Raw genomic sequence first — 6,158 nt, forward strand, 5'->3', positions numbered from 1 at the left:
AAAAGCATGCAGGGCCAAAAAGGGCGAGTTTGGACAATAAGCAAAAATTTTACAAAGGTGTAATACACACAAATATAGAATATACATAAGCTAAAGTACAGTCTGATGTTGGGCAGCCCAATAATATACAATGAATAAATATAGACAGTAGAATTAGACTTAATGACAATATAACATAAAAATAGAGAACATAGTGAAATAATGAATGTAAATGATTACAGCAATACACAGAGGATATACCAAAAGAAATAAAAATAAAAGAATACAATGTAACAGAATGCAATAGCGGTACAATACACTTGATCACGTGGTATTGTGGGAAAAACATGCAATAAGGCTAATTATACGATTATGAGGAATAAAAATAACATATTTAGCCTGTATAAAAGTTAACGAATATAAGATACTATACAATACTATACAATATTACAATACAATACAATACAAAAAAAAAATTAACATATTTAACCTGTACTAAAAGCCAACTGATATAAGATACTATACAATACTATACAATACTATACAATACCACAATACAATACGATACAGTAGATACAATACCACAATATAATACGATACAGTAGATGCTATACAATACTATACAATGAAAATACAAAATACATTCAGTGTTGGTGACACAAAAATACATTTAAAATTGTCATGACACTAGTGATGAAAATACAAAATACATTCAGTATTGGTGACACAAAAATACATTTAAAATTGTCATGATACCAGTGATCCTAATGCAGCAAATAAATTGATGCAGTTACCTGCATAAAAAATAACTTATATAAGATACCATACAATACTATACAATACTACAATACAATACAATACAAAAGCTAATTAAACGATTATAATGAATAAAAATTAACATATTTAACCTGTATAAAGCCAACTGATATAAGATACTATACAATACAAAACAATACCATAATACGATACGATACAGTAGATACTATACAATACTATACAATAGAAATATAAAATACATTCAGTGTTGGTAACACAAATATACATTTAAAATTATCATGACACTTGTGATCCTTATGCAGCAAATAAATTGATGCAGACAGTTAAATGTGTTACTATACATTTGCAAAGGATGAAATATAGACTTAAGTATGCCACAAATTATGAACATATATTATACCGTGAAAAACACAAAATACATTCAATGTTGGTATAAATACAATGGATATATTTAAAACAATGGATAATGGTTGGATATATTATACAATGAAAATCTCTAGCGACCCCAATACATTCAGTGTTATTATTACACAGAGAATTAAATGTATGATATTACATGGGCAATTGATGAAAAGAAGACAGTAACAGTATAATGTATAGCCAAGTATGCAAGTATATGGTATACCGATGTTTAACAGCAACTGGCAAACAATGTACCATTAATACGCCCAACTAGATATGCCAAGATATTATATACTATTATACAGTGAAAAACGCAAAATACGTTCAATGTAGATATTATCATAGTGCATTATGAGGGAATACAGACAGTTATATGTTTGATAATACATGGGCAAAAGATAAAAATAAAGACAATAACATTATTATTCATAGGTAAATATGCAGATTTAATATATTCAGATATTTAACAGCACCTGGTAAAAAATGTACCATAAGTACATTGATAGCTGCTATGGACAACAAAGAAACTATTAGGACAATACATATGCAACAGATAAATAAGCAAATTCAATATATACAGATATTTAACAGCACTTGATAATAAATGTGCATATGCGAAAGATAACATTATTATTCATCGGTAAATAGGCAAATGCAAGATATACAGATACTAAACAGCACCTGGTATTAAATGTACCTTAGGTACAAGGACAGCTGTTATAGACAATATTACCTGGTTGCACTTAGAAAAAGATGCTGAGAGAGAATATACAAATATTTGACTGCTGCTATACACAGCGACTTATAACAGATGGATTACAATAGATTACAATGGTTACAAACACTTCAGAGCATAAAAGTAGATGGGTTATAATATATACAAGCAGTTGAAGAAGTTGAATCATATGTCGATATTATAAGGCACAAAGATCAAGTCCCAGATTCATCAGTTTGTCAATTAAACGGACTATCTTTTTGACTTGATGCCGTTGCTTAATCAAAAAACGACTAAAGGCAGTCCTATCCGTTGGTGGAAAAGGAATATGGAATTCAGTAGTAAGTGGACAATCGATTAGATAGTGTTCTGGATTGCCCAGTTGTCCACAACTACAGAGTGCTGAGGAAGAGAGTCCATGTCTCTCGAAATATAAGGGAAAAGGCCCGTGGCCCGTAATGTAGAAGATCAGCTGTGGTGGCATGATTAATCGGTCTAAATCTACTTTAGGGACATGGGCAAATGCTCGGCGACCAGTTTCCTCCGAACTCCATGCATTTTGCCACAAGGAGATGGCTGTGAGAAGTAAGTGACGCTTTAGATTAGATACTTGGCGTGAAACCGTCAAGGTCTGTGTTATCTCGTGATTCTGTGCTGCTTCTTTAGCAAGCCTATCGACAGTTTCATTACCGTAGTTCCCCACATGAGCTTTTGTCCATTCTAAACAAATGTGTAGATTTTTATGTCGAGACAAGCTAGTTTGAATGTCCACAATAATGGGGGATGGATGCAGAGGATTTAAGATGGCATACAATGTGGAGAGACTATCGGTAAGAACATAGGAATGTGAATATCGATGATTAATGATTGTTTGTATTGCTTGTCGAATAGCAATAGCCTCACTCTGGAAGACGCTGTTAAAAGAAGACAGATGGCATTTCCACTGGTGAAGAGTTGTCTGATCTTGCAGTATGGCTATATATGCACAGCCAACCTGATCTTCCAATTTAGAGCCATCAGTATAAAAGACCAGATCAGCATGAGAAACTTGATGACTCGGTTTGAGATTAACTTTAACTCCCGTAGCATAGAGGGAGGGGTGTTGATCTTCTCTGTTTATTGCTGCTTCATAATCATGGGAGGAGAAAGAGTGATCTCCAAACTTAACTGAACAGCCAAGTTGTCTAATCAACTGATAAGCTGCGTCCTTTTCAACCGCAATAGGTAAAGGCAAGACTCCAGCTGCAACTGCGAGGGCGTTAGTTGGTGATGTGCGGAAGGCACGAGTGATACTTAAGAGAAATGGTCTCTGTATACTATTTAAATGTCGGACTTTGCGTCCTTGCATTGGTGCTGCCCAAATTGCAGCACCATATGAAACAATCTTTTCAGTTACTGTTGCATATAAAACTTGTGGATTTAAGCCCCAGTGGATTCCCTTCATAAGTTTAAGGCGTTGAGCAATCACAGCAGTACGCTTCTTGAGATCTAACACATGGGGAATCCAATTGAGTTTGTCGTCGAAAATAATTCCAAGGTATTTAAGTTCACGTTTAATACGAAGACGCTTGCCATTTATGGTTATTCTCGGCTGACGAGTCATAGAACCACCCTTCTTAGGAATGATCAGAATTTGCGATTTCTCTTCAGAGATTTGCAATTTAAAATCTTCACATCTAGTCTGAAACAAAGAACAGGTCTCCTGTGAGTTTGCTTGAAGTTGATCACGAGTCCTACCTCGCACTATGAATGCGGTATCATCGACATAAGTAACCACAGTTGTATGTTCAGGCCATAGCTGCTTAAGGATAAGATTGTATGTCACATTCCAGAGAAAGGGGCTCGCACATGAACCCTGCGGGCACCCTCGAGTCTGATATCTATGTACCAGGCCTCCATTATAGGAAATGATCAAATGTCGATCGGACAGATAATGTGCAAGAGTATTATATAAATTGCGGGGGCAATTGGCATCTCTTAATGCATATAGAACTGCCGGCCACCACAACGTATCGAAGGCGCTCTTTAAATCCACTGAGATAAACGCTGTGTGGTGGCCGGAGAACTTATTGCGCAGGATGGTATCTTGAACTTCCTTTAAAGCGTGCAGTGTTGATCTTTTGGTGCGAAAACCGTATTGAAAAGGACACAGATAATTTGTTGAGTGCAAATGAAATCTCAATCGTCCCATAAGAAGTTTTTCAAAAGTTTTGCCAAAAGCTGACAACAAACAAATAGGGCGATAAGAATCGGCACGGGCTGGATCACGGTGTTTCTTTAAAAATAAGATCACCTGGCCAATTTTAAAACATTGAGGAAAAGTTCCACTATTGAATAGCGTATTAAACAGGCTTTGGAAGAGACTGAGATTGGTGCTAATAATCAATTTGACAATACGATAGTCAACACCATCTGGACCCGGTGCGCGCTTATTAGGGAGTTGGCGTAAGACTTGCCGAATTTCTTGAGTAGTAAAAATAACATCGTCTGGTGTTTGAAGACTAGAAGTTTGATTTCGAATAGTCTGATGAAAGGAGGAATCAGTTGAATTATCATCTGTAGAAAAAACCGTATCAAGGACTTCTGATAGAGTTGATTCAGTCAGGTGACTATTAGGACTAACTGTAGGTAAAAGATGGAAAGTTGCTGGCTTAAACAGCTTGTCGGTCGCAATCTTATGATGAATACCATAAACAGATGTTGTCTCAGAACAAAATTTGCGCCAGCTAGTTAATTTGGCACGTATAATCATTTGTTTGTAACATGCTCTTTCCTGTCGGTAAAGAGGCAGAGTATTGGAGCTGATATTATTTCGACGCTCTTGCTTTAGCCGACGTCGAAGAGCTCTACATTTTTGTTGTTGAGTACGAAGCTGAGCATTCCACCAATTTAATGTACATAACTTCTTAGTGGTACGAATAGGCAAAACACTATCACATATTATTCGAATGGTAGCCATAAGATCACTAGTAAAATTTTGTAGATCTTCACGAGAATGCAGAGATTGAAGACGAGAATGATAAGAGGCCAAATTGGCTTGAATGGCTGTAGTAAACTGTCTGACCTTTCGGCCAGGTAAATTATAACGCCGTATGATTGAGGTGGCTGTAGTTCCCGCGAGTGAAAAACGTATATAGTTATGGTCTGATAGACTTAGACCCTCAATTACTCGCCAATCTTGAAGAAGAGAGGCCATAGGCAAAGTAGACAAAGTCAAATCTGGCCAACCATGTGAATGTTGACGATCAAAAGTCGGAGGAGCATCATGTGAATTATGTTTCACGAGATTAAAACTGGATATAAAATCTTCCAGAAGTCTACCCTTTACGTCCGTAGTAGCATATCCCCACGAAACATTATGAGCATTAAAATCGCCAGAAAAGAGCAAATTTGGAATTTGAATTGAGGTCAGTAAATCTTGCATCGCAGAGAGCACAGGTTCGATTTCTGAGGACGGTGAGGAATAAATGGAAACCAGAAGGACTGTCAGATGATGAACTTCCAGAAGAACAGCAACAATATCTCGCTGCGCAGTGACAAGTAAAGGAGACCAGGAAGAATTACAATTGACAATAATTGCACGGGGTGGAAGTAAAGGATCTTCCTTTTGATATAGTGTCCAGTGCAGTGGAAAGCCAACCGCCTTACCATTTAGACAATACGGCTCCTGGATTAAGATGATGTCAATATGTTCAGAAGTAGCATATTCTACAGTCTGTGCCGTCGCAGCTCGAGCATGTTGAAGGTTTATTTGTAGACATTCCGTCGGTAAAGTTCGTTGCAGAAGAGTGGTATTAAGATCTTTTTGTATATGATCCAATGAAGAATCAGATACTAAGTTACCTGATGCTAGACTATAAGGATTGAAGTTAGTAGTCTGTGTTTGCCCTGATGAGCTGGACGCGACGTTGATACTCTGGACAATCGGGGTGGTAGGCGGGATGGGCGAAGTCATATCTGGTACCGTAACGATTATTGGCTTCGCCACAGTTGATGCATTCAGGTGTTTGAGCTGTGCAATCTTTGAGCCCGTGATCTCCTGCACAGTAGGAGCAGTATTTTCGCTTACTCTTGCATTCTGTTTGCACATGGCCATATTGCTGACAGGAGTAACATCTTTTAATTCCAATAAATTCAGTGGCTCTGTGAGCTTGCCAGCTGACTAAAATTTTTCGCCGACGCATGACCGCAGCAAAACCTGGGGAGTCACATTCAACAATCCATTTAATGTATCCCTTCCGTCGCTCCCTGAGACGGAATCGCATCGTGAATGCTGTTTCTGGCA

The sequence above is a fragment of the Stegodyphus dumicola genome, chromosome 1 (genome assembly GCF_044657685.1).
Source record: "Stegodyphus dumicola isolate Sdum_Otavi_A_Nest chromosome 1, ASM4465768v1".
NCBI lineage: Eukaryota > Metazoa > Arthropoda > Arachnida > Araneae > Eresidae > Stegodyphus > Stegodyphus dumicola.